The sequence below is a fragment of the Mastomys coucha genome, unplaced genomic scaffold (assembly GCF_008632895.1).
Source record: "Mastomys coucha isolate ucsf_1 unplaced genomic scaffold, UCSF_Mcou_1 pScaffold8, whole genome shotgun sequence".
NCBI lineage: Eukaryota > Metazoa > Chordata > Mammalia > Rodentia > Muridae > Mastomys > Mastomys coucha.
In genome coordinates, this window is record NW_022196914.1 from 21472050 (window position 1) to 21488965 (window position 16916).

General features: G+C 44.7%; 1 protein-coding gene across 5 annotated transcripts in view; it reads left to right on the top strand.

The window, feature by feature from the left end:
* Retreg1 (reticulophagy regulator 1) overlaps positions 1-16916 on the top strand; it is a 141806-nt gene that overhangs the window by 89605 nt on the left and 35285 nt on the right. The gene's annotated exons all lie outside the window — the stretch shown is intronic.

A 16916-nucleotide genomic window follows, 5' to 3' on the forward strand; every position in this document is an offset into this window, starting at 1 on the left:
TTTTTTGGTTTGGTTTTGTTTCTCGAGACAGGATTTCTCTGCGTAACCCTGGCTATCCTGGAACTCACTCTGTAGACCAGACTGGCCTCGAACTCAGAAATCCATCTGCCTGTGCCTCCCAAGCGCTGGGATTAAAGGCGTGTGCCACCACTGCCAGGCCTTCCTTGTATTTTCATACTAAGTAGCCTAAAAACAAACAAACAAACAAACAAAAAAAAAACAAACAAAAACAGTAGTCAACGGAAGGACACCATGCACAATCTCAGACTTCATTTCCACTTGTTGGATTTTAAGAATAGAATCTCAGACTTAAATTTTTTTTCACTTGAAGATTCTTCTCTGATTCAAACAGGAATGCAGGTTATTGAGTGGCATTATTCCTGTGGAAATAAGAACTATTTACTCTAGACAGGTAACTGAAGACAGATCAAAGAAAGGCCAGCACCAATGTCTGCATTGGAGACATTGGAGAAGTGATGAGTTTTATTGTTACTTACAGGACTATGGGTGAAGAGTTACATGAGTAGAAATGACATCTGTGTCACCCATGGGTGACACTTCATGAGAGCTGGAAACCTAGTGTGTACCACACAACCTGCAGCAGCTCAACAGGTTGGAGAGTGCCATTTACAGGTAGCTCAGCTGGTCTGAGCCTCTTCCAGGCAGTTTGACTAGTCTGACAAGCTTCTAGGCAACTCAGATCTTCTGAGAGTAGCTCTCAAAAGTCCTTACCACTTGTAAAAGCATGGGGAGGGAGGGACCCAATGAATCTGTTTAGCTTCAGGACCTTCCTGCAGCTTTTGAGTTGTTTACTTCCTGAGCTTAAGGAGCTTCCTTCTAAGATGGAAAGTGCTACACTGCACCGGGCTGGGGAGAAGGCTCAGCGGATGAAAGGCTTGCTGTGCAAATATGAGGATCTGAGTTTGAATCCTCAGAACCCACGTGAAGCCAGATGTATGTGCTTGTAATCTCAGCCCTCCATCCAGACATAGAGGACAGAGAGAAGGAATCCTTAGAAGTTCATGGGCCAGCTAGCTTGGCATACACAGCTGTGAACACGAGACTTTGTCTCAAACAAGGTAAGTGAAGACTGACCCTTGTGGTGGCCCCCTGAGCTCCACATGTATGCCCGAATTTACACATACCCCCACCCCCCCAACACACAGAGGGTGAGATTTAAAAATGAGAAAGAGGAATATATATGTAGGGAAACTGTTAATGCATATCAGAGTTTGTAGTCAGGTGTGATAGCACATGCCCTTTATCCTGACACTGATCAGGCTGAGGCAGGCAAATTGCAAATTTGAGGCCAGCCTAGGCTACATATTGAGGCACTTTCAATATTGTTTTGAAAACCAAAACAAGCAAGCAAACAAACAAACACACACATGCCCATGACTAGTGACAGTACTAATTGTATTAATGTAGTAATGTGATTAACTAGAAGGTAATTAGTAAAGAAATTAGCTAAACAAGCTGGCATTAGGAACCTATTTAGTTAGGTGTGGTGGCATTCATCATTAATCTCAGCACACAGGAAGCAGAGGTGGTTAGATCTGAGTTCAAGGCCAGTCTGGCCTAGACTCAAATTCCAGCCCAACTGGGGGCTACATAGTGAGACCCTATCTCAAAACAAAAGCAAAAACAAACAGGGAAGTGAGAGGTTGTGTCCCATCCAACACAGAGTAAGCCGATGGGGAGTGGGGCAAGGCTATACACTTCTCAACCCCTGCTTTCAGTGATATACTTCCTCCAGCAAGGTTGCATCACCTTTCCAAACAGTGCCACCCACTGGGGATCAAATGTTCCAAAGTGTAGCCTATAGGAGACATTTCTCATTCAAACCATCACAACATTCTTATTCAGTCACGGAAAGTATGGGGTCCCCTCTTCCTCGCAGATGGTATTATAGAACTCAGTTTTCAAATAGGCAACGTGTTCTTTCGTAAGTTGAGTGGGAAGTGTGTGTGTAAAACACAAACGTTGCAGACTCTGGCCCACACTCCTGTTTACACACTGTCTGTGCCTGCTTCTTGTGATAATTGTAGCTGAACGGTTGTGACAGGTACCATCTGGGCTGCAAACAGAGATTGTTTACTATCTGGCCCTTCCTACATTTGATCTTAGCCAATAGGCCGAGAAGCAGTATCTGGCCCTTCCTACAAAAGTTTGCAGTCTCTTCAGAGTACATCAAGCCTCCCACACCATCCGATGTTCCCCTCAAGCATGCTTGCAAGGACTGCATAGTGTTCTGATGTGTGAAAATGTTGACTCCACTGTCCACTAACACACAGCTTCCTCCCTCAGTAAACCCTCTTGGCTCTTTCTTCTTTCTCCTCCTCCTCCTCCTCTTCCTCCTCCTCTTCTTCCTACTCTTCCTCCTCTTCTTCTCCTTCCTCTTCTTCCTCCTCTTCCCCCTCCTCTTCTGTTTCTTCTTTTTGTTTTTTCTTTTCTTTTTATTAGATATTTTCTTTATTTACATTTCAAATGTTATCCTCTTTCTGGTTTCTCCTCCGAAAACCTCCTATCCCATCCCCACTTCCCTGTCTTGGCACTCTCCTACACTGGGGAATTGAGCCTTCTCAGGACCTCTCCTCCCATTGATGTCCAACAAGATCATCCTATGCTACATATGGAGCCATGGGTCCCTCCATGTGTACTCTTTGGTTGGTGGTTTAGTCCCTGGGAGCTCTAGGGGTACTGGTTGGTTCATATTGTTGTTCCTCCTATGGAGCTGCAAGCTCCTTCAGCTCCTTCAGTCCTTTCTCTAGCTCCTTCATTGGGGACCCTGTGCACAGTCCAATGGTTGGCTGAGAGCACCCACCTCTGTATTTGTCAGGCACTGTCAGCCTCTCCCTTACCTTGGGTAGCCAAAGATCGGCTCTTATACATCTAGCCTGTCCCCGTCTCTTGAGCCTGATGAGCCTGAGCCCAATGCCAGCTCGAGTTAATGTAGCGGCTTCCTGTTTCATTCAGAGGCAATGGATACATGGCATAAAGTGACCTTGAATACCCACCTGCATAAGATGATTGGCCTCCTCTCCACTGCCAATCTTTTGAGGAAGCTGTTGGCTAGCTCAAGAATATAGACACCCAGGAATATAAGTTTAAAAGAGGTGTATTTCCCATTAAATGTAAATGTCTGTAAAGTCATGTCTCAGCTACACAATGCATATGAAATCACATTTCTTTACAATGCTTTGCTTTGTTCTGTATCACCACAGTGTATCAGTTCTACAATGTTCCTTTTGCTGTTCTCTGTGTTGAAGTTTTATTGACTACGGCTACTTTTTGAGACTGATATCTTCCAGAACAGTTACCTCCACCTTTAAATCATAGTGGGGTGCTCTTGAAACTTAGTGTTGCTGGTGTTTTTATTAGGTTTGAAATTATTCCATCTCTCTTTATCATCCAACCATGTGCTGTACTGAAAAAACAAGTGTGCAGGCTTATTTGTATGACATGTCGCCTTTCTGATGTTGAGTGCATGCCTCACACCTGAGCCTCATGAAATAGGTGATCATTTTTTGTTTTGATTACCACTATTGCTGTTATTACTGTTCTTAACCTATTTTCTGTGGTAACTTCTATGCCATTGACAAGTGCCCAAATTAGCTGTCCCTACGGCTCTCCCTTCCTCAATTCTGTTCTCTTTAAAGTAACTAAACAGGACAGCCCTGGCAGAATCTGGCAGATCACAAACCTGTGGCTACACTGTGCTTTTGTGTTTTGGTTTGTCGAAAGGGTCTCGCTCTGTAGTTCAGACTGACATGGCATACGCTGCAGCCCAGGCTGGCCTCAAAGTTATGCCTTTCCTCCTGTTGGTGCCTCCAAAATTCTGGGGTTAGAGATGAAAGCTACCATTCTGTGCATATCTTGGTTCTGAGGGCTGTCTTCAAACAGAACAGAGCATTTTCTGCCTTGTCTTCAGATGTAAAAGGTGGACTCTGGAATTTGAAGTCCATATAGTACTATAAATCCCTGCCCACACGACTGTGCCCCATATAACTTGACGTGCTGGTTTCTTTTCTAGTTCTACCCAGAGCCTGCTTGTCTGGGTTAGAATTGCAGGTCTCCCATGTACCAACACTTCTACCTTGAACCCTGGACAAGTGACTTAGATGCACTGTCCCTCTCTCAAGGGACTCCCAGAGGCTGACACTGAGTTGCAGAGGCCAAACTGCGACAAGGAGTACGAAAGGAATCACCTTTAGGGAGGGGTGGGAAAGGGGGAGAAGGCTAGATGAAGACCTTCACTGATCCCATGGACTTTCTAGAGTCAGGATGGCCATATAGTGGCACTCCAAATTTCAGACCGGGAACAGGGAACCTGGCGTTTTTATCCCTGATCTGATCAGCCACTAATGCGTTGTCACTGGGAGAAGCAATTTTCTTTAGCCCAGTTGGTCCCACACCCTTCTCCATAACTGGTAAGCCTTCACTGCCTATAGGGGATCTGGCAACACATCACAAAGCGAGCTATTTGCTGATAGTCCCTTTCTCACACAGTTTGGGCATGACATCTGTAAGCCTCCTTCCTGCCTTAGATCCTTGGCATCTGAGCCCATTGACACCTCCATAGCTGGTGTACGATTGCAGTGCGTCATAGGATCTGTGCAGAGTGTTTCCAACAAATGAGTGCTAATGAGTGGACAGAGCCCCCCAAAAACACTGGGAGATTCCCTCAGTTCCATGTTTAAATTTATGTAAATTTAAGGGGACTGGAGGGATGGCTTTATATCTAAGAGTACTTGTCAGAGACCTGGGTTCAATTCTCAGAACCCACATGGTAGCTCCCAGCCATCTATAGCTCTGTTCCATTGGATCTGACACCACCTTCTGGTCTCTGTAGGCACTGCATGAAAGTGGTTCACAGACGTGTAGGCAAAATACTCACATAAAATAAAAAGGTGCTAGTTCGTCTAGGCTACAGTGTGTATTCGTTTGATCAGACACCATTATGATGCTGTTGTGAAGGTCTTTTAGATATAATAATCTCGGCAGTGAGCTACGAGTACAGCAGATCCTACTTCATAATTGCAGGGGATGTTGTCCAGCCAGTGTTTGGAAGCCTTGAGAGGAGACGGAGGTCTACTGGAGGAGTTTGCCTTTCAGACAGTGTATAGACTCCATCCTGGAGTTTCTTCTGTTGGGCTGTCCAACCTGCTGTCCTGTCCTGTAGATGTCAGCCTTGCCAACCCTCTCAATTACAGGAACAGCGGGGGGTTTTTTTTTGTTTGCTTGTTTGTTTTTTCCCTAAGTCAATCTCTGTATGTGCATATCCTATCGATCCATTTCCCTGAGAAATCTAGCTACTGCTCCTTGGAACCCAGGATTCACTTCTCCAGGCCCAAGTCTTACCCTGACAGTTGTCATGCTCATGGGGGAGTCCAGGAGCGACTTTGTCTGTTCCAGCCTCGGTCTTAAGCAGACTGGCCTGAGAGTAGCCTTCCTCTGTAGCTATGGGGCTGGTGGTCACTCTCTGTCATCACATAGAACTCAGAAAAGGCTGCTTGTGGCTGTTGACAGGAACTTCCTGTCTGTTTTCTCACAGGAGGCCAGGTGCACTGCCACCAGGAGAGGGGACAGCCATTGCCCTTCCAGGCAGGGTAAACACGATGTCCTTGCTCGCACATGACAGGGCTCGTGCTGTCCTCTGGCCTCTCATAAAGCTTCTGACACACCGAGTTCCTTTACTCTCAACTTATATTTAGGACTGAGGTGATCCTTACATTTTAACTGCTTTCCTGGCCAGAGAAGCTGGCTCAGGAGGAGTCCGGGCAGGGCCGTTGTACTTTGAAAGTTTTAGTATAGCTTGTGATTTTTGTCTCATGAGACAAAACACAAACAAAAACCACGAAATCAAGTTGAATAGAAAATATTTGTGTTGGATATGGACAAGGTTGAAGGCAGAGTCTACCGGTGGGAATCCGCTGGGAAAACTTACGGGGAACTGTGTGTGAGGTTGCCATGGTTTGGTGCTAAAAGTAGGTGCATGCAATGAAGCCAAGTTTTGTTTTATTTTTAAACCATGGACTTCATCTAATAGTCTCCAGAGAAGAGAAACATGGAAGGTCTGGACGGATGACCCACCTGGCAAGGAATCCAGGCTTGGTGTATTTAAGTTTTTGGAGATTTTGTCAAAGTTAGGGGGTGGGAGGAATGACAACTTGTTCTTCTTGGCTTCATAAGAGCACACTGGAAAGAGTTCACATGGCCCATTCTGTGCACACTGCTCATACCCAAAAGAATGCGTGAGCCTTTACAGCACCCTCTAACACTGGCGTTCATAAGGATGGATATACATATGGACTGCAGACACTTACTGCTCATCTGTGTCATTGTCTCCTAGCTGCTGGCTTCTGGTGGTGTCACTTGCTGGTGTTGACACTGGGTAGGAAGGAGATGGAATCACTTTGGAAGGAACTCGGTATCTCACCTGCCATGAGCAATATCAAGTGGGCAGATGTGGCCACTGCTGAGGTGGCCGTTAGCTCATGTGAGGAGTTAGAGGATCAGTGTTCAGACAGGGGCAAAACCAGCTTTGTGACTGGAACTGTGTTACTAAACAATGCAGAGAGCGAAGACCAGAGCCCGGCTTCATAGGTGAGTCATCAAAGAAATGGAGGAAAGAGGAACCCTCAGTATGTGCCTGCACTCTCTTGCATAGATATGAGTTAAGACTTTGGCCCTTTGTGCCTCACCATTAGTTCTTTCTTTGAGTGTAGATTGGCTTAAGTAGGGGAAGAAAAAATGGCAACCTGACAGCGTGCCTATCTGAAAACACTGCCTCGGCCGAGTGATTGACATGGGCAGTGGTCAGTCATGTGGGCTCTTTGAACACCGTGTGAGCTGATGCACTCTGCTTCAAGGTTTTCTTGCTGACTCTCAGTCTAACGCTGAGAAAAACAGCAGACCAATCCAAACAGGAAGCTATCTACAGGACCCGCCAGAACTTAACAGTCCTCATGAAAACACAGGAGAGCAAGTCTCATCAACCCTGAAGGACTGTGGATTTAATACTTGAATGCAGTGTGCTGCCCTGAATGAGATCCTAGCAGGGAAAAAGTTAATGAGAAAGCTATCAGGAAACAGAGGGGTTCTGGAGTTTAGCTCATGGTGATGAACCAGTGTTGGCTTTTTGTTTTTGACTTCTTTTGAATGTATAGAAAGCTGGTAGGGCTCAAGGCAGAGTATACAGCCATCTCTGTGCTGTCTTTATGGCTGTTCTATCACAACCAAAGCCCACATAGAACAGTCTACAATAACAGGTTTGTGTGTACTCCCAGGAGTGGATGGTGCATTTTTGGAGTACATCATTCCAAGATGCTAGCCTGTGGCCAGGGAATCATGAACAGCACTAGTGATGTGTACTCGGCTCAGTTTATCAAGATTGAAATTTTGGGGTTCTTTAACTCTGGTTTTATAGCTTATGGTCCACTGAAGGGCACTGTGATTTGGAAGTGTCCTGAGCTCCTGTGTTGGAGAGTAAGCTCCCAAAGTTAAGTCTCTTTGGGGGAAGACACCTTTAGGGGTGACTAGACCATGTGGGCTCTGCTTTATGAATGGATTAGTGTTGATAGGTTTAGTTAGTTGCTATGGCAGGGGCATCCTGATGAAAAGGGAGTCTCACCCTCTTCTCTTGGATACATCCTCTTGACTTTCTGTCTTCCACCACAGGGTAAGACAGTCAGTGGATACTTGTCAGATGTGGATGCCTTGACCTTGAACTTACCAGCCTTCCGAAATATAAGAAATCAAACTTCTTACTTTATGAATTACCCAGTGTCTTGGCTAGTTGTATGTTAACTTGATATAAACTAAAGCCATCTGAGAAATGTTGATAAGGCTGTAGGCAAGCCTGTAGGGCCTTGTCTTCTCTTGTCTTGTTTCCTCTCGTTTCGCCTCGCCTCCCCTCCCCTCCCCTTTTTTCCTTTCCTTTTCTTTCTTTCTTTCTTTTTTCTTTTTTCCGAGACAGGGTTTCTTTGTATAGCCTTGTAGACCAGGCTGGCCTCGAACTCAGAAATCTGCCTGTCTCTGCCTCCCAAGTGCTGGGATTAAAGGGGTGGGCCACCACTGCCTGGCGGGCATTTTCTAAATTAGTTATTGATGTGGGAAGGTCCATTGTGTAGATGGTTACATCCCTGGGCTGACTGTCCTGGGTTCTATAAGAAGGCAGCCTGACATAAGACTGTTAAATTGATTGTTGTTTTATATCAAACAACTTTTATAATACTTATTTTTATTGTTATAATATTTTATAAATTTTAAGGAATATGACAAAAAAGATATTGTAGTTATTGAAGTGGGGGTCTCTGGGAGGAGTGGGGGTACAAAAGGGAAACAAGAATGTGATTTAATTCTATTTACTTAAAATATGTTTTTAAATGATAACAAATTCAGATAAATTGAAATCATGTAACTTTTCTCATCACAATGCAATAAAAGTTTAAAAAAAGAAAAAAGAAGGCAGCCTGAGCAAGCCATGATTAATAAGTCAGTAAGCAGCATCCCTCCACAGCCTCTGTATCAACTCCTGCCTCCAGGTTTGAGTCCCTGTCCTGACATTCTTCAGAGATGGATTACAATGTGGATGTGTAAGCCTAAGAAACCTTTTTCCCCCCAAGTTGCTTTTGGTCATGGTGTGTCATCACAGCAGTAGATATCCCGAATAAGATACCCGTTGCCAGGCATTCTGTTCCTGCAGCACCAAAACAGCTGAGACAAAGGGGTTTTTTTCTTCCTAGCCTGCTAGAAACAAAATGACATATGGGGTCCCTGCAAGTTGTCCTGTTCATGAGAACTTGAGGTGAGCCCTGCTACTGAGGTGCTTGGCTTATCAACAGGCAGAGAAAGCTATAGTAAATACATAGCAGCAGCCTTGTATGTTGTGGCGGTGAAGCAGTGAGGGTCCTGTAAAGAAAACTCTTCCTTTCCCCTCTTATCCGCATCAGCCCGACACCCAGCCTTCCTTCTGAAGCAACAGCTTCCTGTTCGTGAAGGCCCAGAGGCTGGAGGACATTGGCCAGTGGTGTGGATTCCCAAACCCTGGGGCCCAGGAAAGGTTCCTTCAGTGTCTGAGAACATGCGTGATCCTGGGCCAAGGCTGAGTCATGGGCAGATCTCACCTGACCCAGGCCACTGCTTTGCTACAGAGCACACAGGCCAAGGAGGGACTTGGGGAAGCTCTCAGTCATCAAAGCCACAGCTTCAAAATGACAGTGAAAATGGTGAACTACCGTAACTGTGTGGCTGATGACCTTCAGCTCAGCTTGACTTCTTTGCAAAAAAAAAAAAAAAAAAACGGCAGCGTAAATGCATTTTACCAGCTGTTGTTCCAGCGAGGAAAAGGTTTAACCCTGACATAAACAGCATGTAATAAGGAAGATCACAAAAGTCATTTCATAGCCCGTCATTAAACAGGTGCTTATATATAATTGCCTCTGTGTTTTTAAACTCTGGAGATAAAGTTTGTTTTCAGTTGAGCACCGCCCCCACTGAGTCACGCCTGTCTTCCCTGTCCTCAAAGACCTCTGACTCCACCCCCTCGTGGCCTTGGAACATTTCCATTGCCTTATGCTTGCTAAGGGCAGAGAGGCTTGCCAGAGCTCTCTCATGGTGATAGCTGCTTGTTCTAAATTTCTTGGAACTAGGGTTTCTCTGTCAAGGAACTATCCCACTCAAATAAACACACTGCCTTAGAGCCGAGTTGTGTGCGCATGAGCAAGCAGCTGAGGCCTGTGGAGGACAGACTGGCTGCTGGGAAATTTGGCCCAGGAAGTGTTAGACTGCACAAGGGTCTAAGTTCTCGTGGGCATTTCACAGGAGCGTTTGTGTGGGGCCGAGGAGAGGGCAGTGGAGCTTGTGTGGCAACAGGGAGGGTGGGAAGGAGAGCCAAACTGATCTGGTAGCAGAAACACATCAACAAAAGGCCAGCGGAGATGAGGAACTGAGAAGGAACGAAGCTAGTCTTAGGTGATCAATACCCCACCCCACGAAAGACATCAAGTTTGCAGCGACCAAGTTCAGTGTTATGAAATGGGTCACAATAGTGACTGGACACAGCAGAGAAATCCGTGTGTGGGGTGATGTGATTCACAAGGTGTGGGGGTGCCTGTTGTCTTTCTGCTTCTTCCCCTGAGCACTTGCCAGAAAGCCTTCTCTTCCTCACCAATTTCCTGAGGCTACTCCTGCACTCAGAATTCCCTGCCACTTCCTGTTGCTCTTCTCCAGCCTCTCCGGAGCCATGCCAGTGAGTAAGGAGACTGTATACTTCCCTTCACCTGTTCAGATGGACATTAACTACTACAGTTTGAAAATGAGTGCCATATAATGAATTTCTATCAAGAGAGTCAGGATACACACTCTCACCACAGGGATCAAAATGACACACCATCGCTGGAAGGGAACACAGCTCTAGCAGGCTGAGACATCTTGAGCTTCTGTTAGTCCCTCTGCCTACCTCGTTACTTCTTTCCTTTTCTCCTTTCTCCCATATTTCTGGCTTCCCCTCACCCCTCCCACTGTTCCTTCTTCATCCTCTGAAGGTCCGAGTATTCCACCCCTGGCCTTTAAACCTCCACTAGGCTTAGTGCTTCTCCAGCATCCCTTGGGGGGATGTGAAGTCTCTCCAGACCTTTCTACATAGCTTCACTTTGACAAGTCTTATTTAGGATTAGACAGCAGATATGGTTTAGGCAGGGCAATAAATGTGGCTCAAACAGTGGCCAAAACGAATTGTTTTCTGACAAAGATCATAATTATATCTTTGGTCCCAAATGAGGCCATCAGAAGTTGATAGAATACAAGTTATGAATACTTGGGTCAAGAAACTAGGGACATATTGGATTATCATAAAAACTTATGTCTCAGATAGGAGGAAAGGTCATGGGAGAAATGTCCAGCCTTTAGTTACACAGGGTAAGGGGTGCAGCTGGGGAGTTTCTGTCTCAGGCTGACTGGAAATGGACCTTGCTGACCATCTTAACATATAACCTATGGCTATAAGGGAACATCATAAATTTGATAAGTTGGAAAGTAGTTCATGCTTCTGGAAGTTGGGAAAGGCAGGGGGTATGGGCAGTGTCCGAAGTCCACTCGTGTGATCACTAACCCATATCAGCTGGTAGGAGACTGTCGTTCATGGAACTTCCATCCTCAGGACCCAGTGGTCATTCACAGATCCCAGTACCACCAAACTGGAGATTAAGCTTCTAATAAATGAATTCCAGACACCTCCGAAGTAGGGATATTTCTAGAAAACAGACAGGAGTGGGGAGACAAAGCTCGGAGGTGGGGACAGTTAGTGTGTTGGTTTTTACAGAGTTGCCACTTTTGGCTGTGAAGGACTTTGAGGGAAACCCTCCTGTGTGATGCTTCCAGAAAAGAGAAAGTACACGGGGTTGAGTCTGGTGTCACTACGAGAAAAGGCAAAGGGGAAGGTTCCTAATTTCTCTTTTTTGCTGTCTAGCCAGACAGAGTTCCGAAAACAAGTCCCACTTTCCTCAAAACCTGTATCTGGTATGTGGGTACACGAGGATCAATATCAAGACATCCTTACACTGAGGCGGTGCAACGTACCCTGTCCTTCTTGGGACCTCACGAACCCATCTTATTTCTGCCGTTGCTGTATCTTTCTGTGATAAGGTCTGCCATAACATTGCTCTAAGAGAAAAAAAAAACCTTTGGGTTGTCAAAGCCACAATTCCAGGGTGGGTCTCTATGACTTTACCAACCGCAAAGCAGGAGAGAGGCCCTTTGGCACACTTGATTACCCAGCAGGCTGACAGTACTGTGTGGTATTATTTGTGCCCTGGATGTACATGCAGGATGCATCCTTTGATTTAATTTGCTTCTTGTTGTTGTTTTTAATCTGAAGAGAACAATGTTCTCTTGTACTTAGCTCCAGAAGTGTTCCTGACTTCATTCCGATGCCATCCCGCATTCCACTATTATAAAATGTATACTATGTACTCTGAGCTTTCATGTAAATGAATTCTGGATTAGCACCGGTGGACTGTAAGCAGGAAGAGAAGGACCACGTTTGACCTCTGAGTCACGGTATTGAGGGTGAACATGTCCTATGGACTGTCCTCAGAATCACCCTTTCGCTGCCTTTTCATATCTCTTCTGTGTCCCTGCTGACTACCAGCAATTCTAGAAATGTTGTTGAAACAGTTGCTAAGCTGGTTTTAGCACTGCAACTTTAAACTTTTTTATTTTTATTTTATGGGTGGTTTGCCTGCATGGATGTCTGTGCATCATGTATGTGAAGGGTTTCAAGAGGTCAGAAGAGGGTGTTGGATCCCTAAAACCGAATTTGCAGATGGCTGTGAGCTGCCATGTGGGTGCTGGGAAATGAACTCTCAGGGCCTCTGTAAGAATAGCATGTGCTCTTAAATGCTGAGGCATCTAAGTCATTGCAACTTTTGTTTTATGTTTAATTTGGACCAATTTTGGTAGCCAAATAAAGCTTTTGGCCAGTTCTGATAGAATCCAGTATTGTCTATAGGCAGACATAGCTTTTAAAAAGTAAAGAGAGAAACCAGTGAAGCTGCTTTCCATAACTGCAACTAGCCAGAATATTCAAAGTAATTCTGTCAGCATGCAGTCCACAGAACAGTTGTGAACGAGTTTGACATTCTAGTTTCCACTTAGTCTAGAAAGCAAACCAGCGTGCGTGTTTACAGTACATCTCAATTTAGATTACCTACATCTCAACTGTTTGAGGGTTGTGAATGGTGAAGTTCTGTGCGTTTTGTGGCACTGAATGCTAATAAAAAGTGTCTTTCCCAGTTCCAGCTGATACATCCACAACACAGTTCTCACACCTAAGGCTTAGGGAACATCACAAACCTCAGACCTTAATACAGAACTACTAATGACCAAGGAGTGCTGAGAGTGGGAGACATACGTCTTCCTCAGGAAGGAACACCAATCCAATACACACCAATCCAGTACCAAGAGGTCATCGCTGAAGTCCTATGTATGAATGAATGGATACATGCATATCTGTCTATCTATCTATCTATCTATCTATCTATCTATCTATCTATCTATCTATCTATCCCTGTATATCTATATATCTATATTGTGTGTATAAAGCATATGGACTGAAGAGGCTATATTTATATATTTAGGAGTATGTGTACATGAGGGTGTGTGCATCTCTCTCTCTCTCTCTCTCTCTCTGTGTGTGTGTGTGTATGTGTGTGTGCTGTGTATAACAAAAATTGAAGAAAAAGGCCATGAATTTGAGAAAGCACAGGGCAGAGGTATACGGGAGGGTTGGGATGAGGAAAGGGAAGGAGGTAAACGGCAGGATTGTGGAGTCACTGCATAGTTTTTCTTTGTTCTAAGGTCTAGAGAAAACCTAGGTAGAGCACACATCCTGAGGTATTAACCTCTGCAGTAAAAGGAATGCAGAGAGAAGGCAGCAGTGACTGGCAGGCTGTGCTCACCTAAGGAGACCCCCGGCTGAGGGAGCAGATCTGCTCTGCAAGGCGACAGGGAGAGTAGATCTGAGATGAAGGGTGAGGAGTGGGTGGGAGTAAATATTGATGGTATTAAAGCCCTGAGGGAACCCTGGAGAGTTCTGGTGCTGACCAATGAGGAAGATAGAGAAAGGATCCAGAAGGGATCTGGCTGGCAGACTGAGGCAGAAAGGTTTCCAGATCTCTCTCTGAGGCCCAGGGAAGGGGCTGTACATCTTTGTACTGAGGATTTGTGGATTATAGAGACTCCCTTAGCTACACTAGTTCAGCTTTCTACCTACAAGAAAATCCCTGGAAATCCCCTCCAGATGCACGTACCCAAGGGCCAGCTATAGAGCCAAGCCACACCTCTGGTGGAACGTGGTGCAGAGGTGTGCTCAGAGCTCACTTGGCTACAGAACACTGAGGGACTTCAAGAAGGACACAGATAGGGCCTTTGAAAGAGAATGGACCTCCCCTAACTCAGCCATGAGTATCCCAGGACACCCTGTACCAAATTAACTGGAAACACCTCTGTCTCTCACTCTGTGGCATGCCTGTCCCTAGTAGCTGTCTGAGCTACTTCCTTGAGCTAGCCCCTCTTGTCTGGTGTCAGTTCCAGTGGGATAGCACACTGAGAGCACAGAGATTGAGAGAAGCCTCTCTTCAGCAGCTGTCTCACATCCTTAACCTGCTGTGTGGATTTCAGGGCTCAACAAGGAAGACTTGTTCCCTTTGGAGCCACATATAGTATCCAAATTTGAGTGTGGCGATATTATCAGGGATTTTGACTGACGTTTTTCTAGACTCTAGAGTTTAGAGGCTCTTCTAGAATAACTGATTAAATGTTAGTCTTTGGTAACCTACCGATGCATCAGTTCTGAACCCACAATGTGGATGCTAATAAAACCTACAGCAACACAACATTGTCACTGTGTTAGCACAAAGTTCTTGCCAGGTGACAGTGCCCACTCAATTGAGTTTTCCACAGGGAAAACTCAGTATGCTGCCCACATGCAGGAACTTTTGGAGAACCTGCCAAATTCACTCCAAGGGAAAGGGGTAACTACAGGACTCATATCTAGATCCAAAGTCTGTGTCTTAGCTACTAGGTCCCACCTTGTTGTCCTCAGGGACAACTTTGGCTGGAGAAAAACTTATTCTGACATGGCAAAGAGTGGAAAGGCAGACAATTCAAGAAACTATGTATATGGGTTCTTGCAGCAGAAGGGAGAAACTGGATTTAACTTTGCAGTGTAGCCAAGAGTGGATGGTCATGTCGGGGCTGATGGGCAGGAAGCTGCTGAGAAGATGAGGGCTGAGTTTCAAATGAAACTCTTTAAGAAAACTGCTTTAAGAAAGAGGCTCATGGTCCGGGAAAGCTCAGTGTGCAGATTCAGAGGCTGATAGTGTTTGGAGGGGAGGCCCCGGAGAGGTACTTAAAAGCTGACAATTTAATTAGGGTGGGGCCCCTGTGGTAGCACTAGTGGCTTTATAAAAAGAGAGAGAGACACATAAACTGGTCCATTATCTCATCCTGCCCTGTAATGTTCTTTTTAAAAAAAATAGTTTTGACAGTTTCACACATGCATTCAGCCCGTCAGACTTCTGTAAGGAGCCGGAAGGAGGGTCGTCTGTTCTTTCCTTCCATGCTGATCGCAGTGTGACCTGCGATCGCAGTGTGACCTGATGGATCTCTGCTTTATTTTTTTGTCTTAAGTTTTAATGGTGTTTTTTTGTTTGTTTGTTTTGTCTTGTTTTAATGGCTGTTACTCATACTTCTAGGGAAATAGTTTAGTCAGGGTTAAGTTTGGGTTGACTGCAATGGTCCCTCCTCACCCATGGACTATACATTCCTAGACCACAGTGGATGTCTGAATATATGCATAAGACTGAACCTGTATGCAAACCATTTTGAAACCTTTTGAAACCCATCCATGCATACCCATGATAAAACTTAATTTATGAAGTAGGCACAGTCAAGATTTAGAGTGTCCTACATATCATAGCAACTTTAACAGTTTTCAAAATTTTATTAAACCATGAACTTTCACTTTATCATTGTAAAGGAAACACCTTATGGTTGTGTGTGTGTGTGTGTGTGTGTGTGTGTATCTGGATTACCAGCATCACTGATCTTAGGCTTTCAGGCCATTCTTATAGGTTTGATAATGGCCCCTTGGATACAAGCACTACACTTACTTTGATAGTCTATCTGATAACTTGGGATGCTTATTAAGTGACTAATGGGCTGGTACCATATATACTGTTGGTACTGAAAAAGGATGGTTCTCATGTGGGGGTAAAAGACTGTAGAAATTGCTGGCCAAGTTCGGACAAGTGCCAGTGTTATCACAGATGTCAGCATTTTAGCTTCTCAGTTCCTAAAGGGCTGCATCTTCTAGTAATGTAGCATGTTACTTTGGCTGTATGAGGCTACTGCTGCACTGATTACAAAACTCTGGATGTGAGTTTGTTTTCAAGTTATGTATTTCAGAGTGCTCACTTTGGCAGGGCACACATGAAGGTTGGCTTAATACAAAGAGTAGCGTGACTGAGGAAGGCTGACATACAAATTCATAAAATATGCTGTATTTAAAAGTATAACTTATGCATTTGAGTAGATAGACCCACCTTAGGTAGATGTACTTCAGACCTTAGACTTGCAAAGTCTAAAGCTCTGTGTTTTGTGTGAACCACTATATCTATTAAGTATATTTATTTTAAAGTATGGCATGCATACATCACAAAATGGCCAGCATTTTCCAAAAGAAAGCAAATAATTATTTTAAATTCTTTGACTTTTCAATCCCTTAGTGATCTGGAAAACTTTTTTTTTTTTTAAAGATACCATATAAAATATCACATAAAAGGCATCTTTAGGATTTACTAATCCACCAAGTAGAGCATACATGCTTTTAAAAGAAAAAAATTATCATTTCTTAGCTATTAGATTTTGCTTTGAGACTTCTCTTATATTCTTAGTCAGAAAAAAAAAAGAAAAGAAAAAGAAAATGGGTTCGGGTTTTAACTCATAGCTTTTATGGGGTAGTATTAAATGAGTCTCCTGACAGTTTGGAAGCTAGACCCTGTGAAGGGAGCAGCAATTGAGAAATGCACAGCACGAGCTGAAGTTTAAAGGCACCCAGAGCCAGCACCCAGCCATGTGCCCTGGCTGCTCCCTGGGCACAGTGAAACAATGGGCATGGCTGGAGCTTTTCAGCACAGAGATGCATAGACTCATATTCCTGTGCATGCTTCTTGTGAGTTGGGAAAGAAACCTAGATGATCCGAAGTTTTTCTTGCAAAGCAGTGTCCCTCACAACTTGGTTGCCCCGTGACAATTTTTTTTCCCTCTCTCTTGTTGGATGAGACTTTTTGATGAGTGGCAGGCGTTATGCAAACAAACCTCCCACTTTTTTGCTGGGGGGACAACCCCTGCTT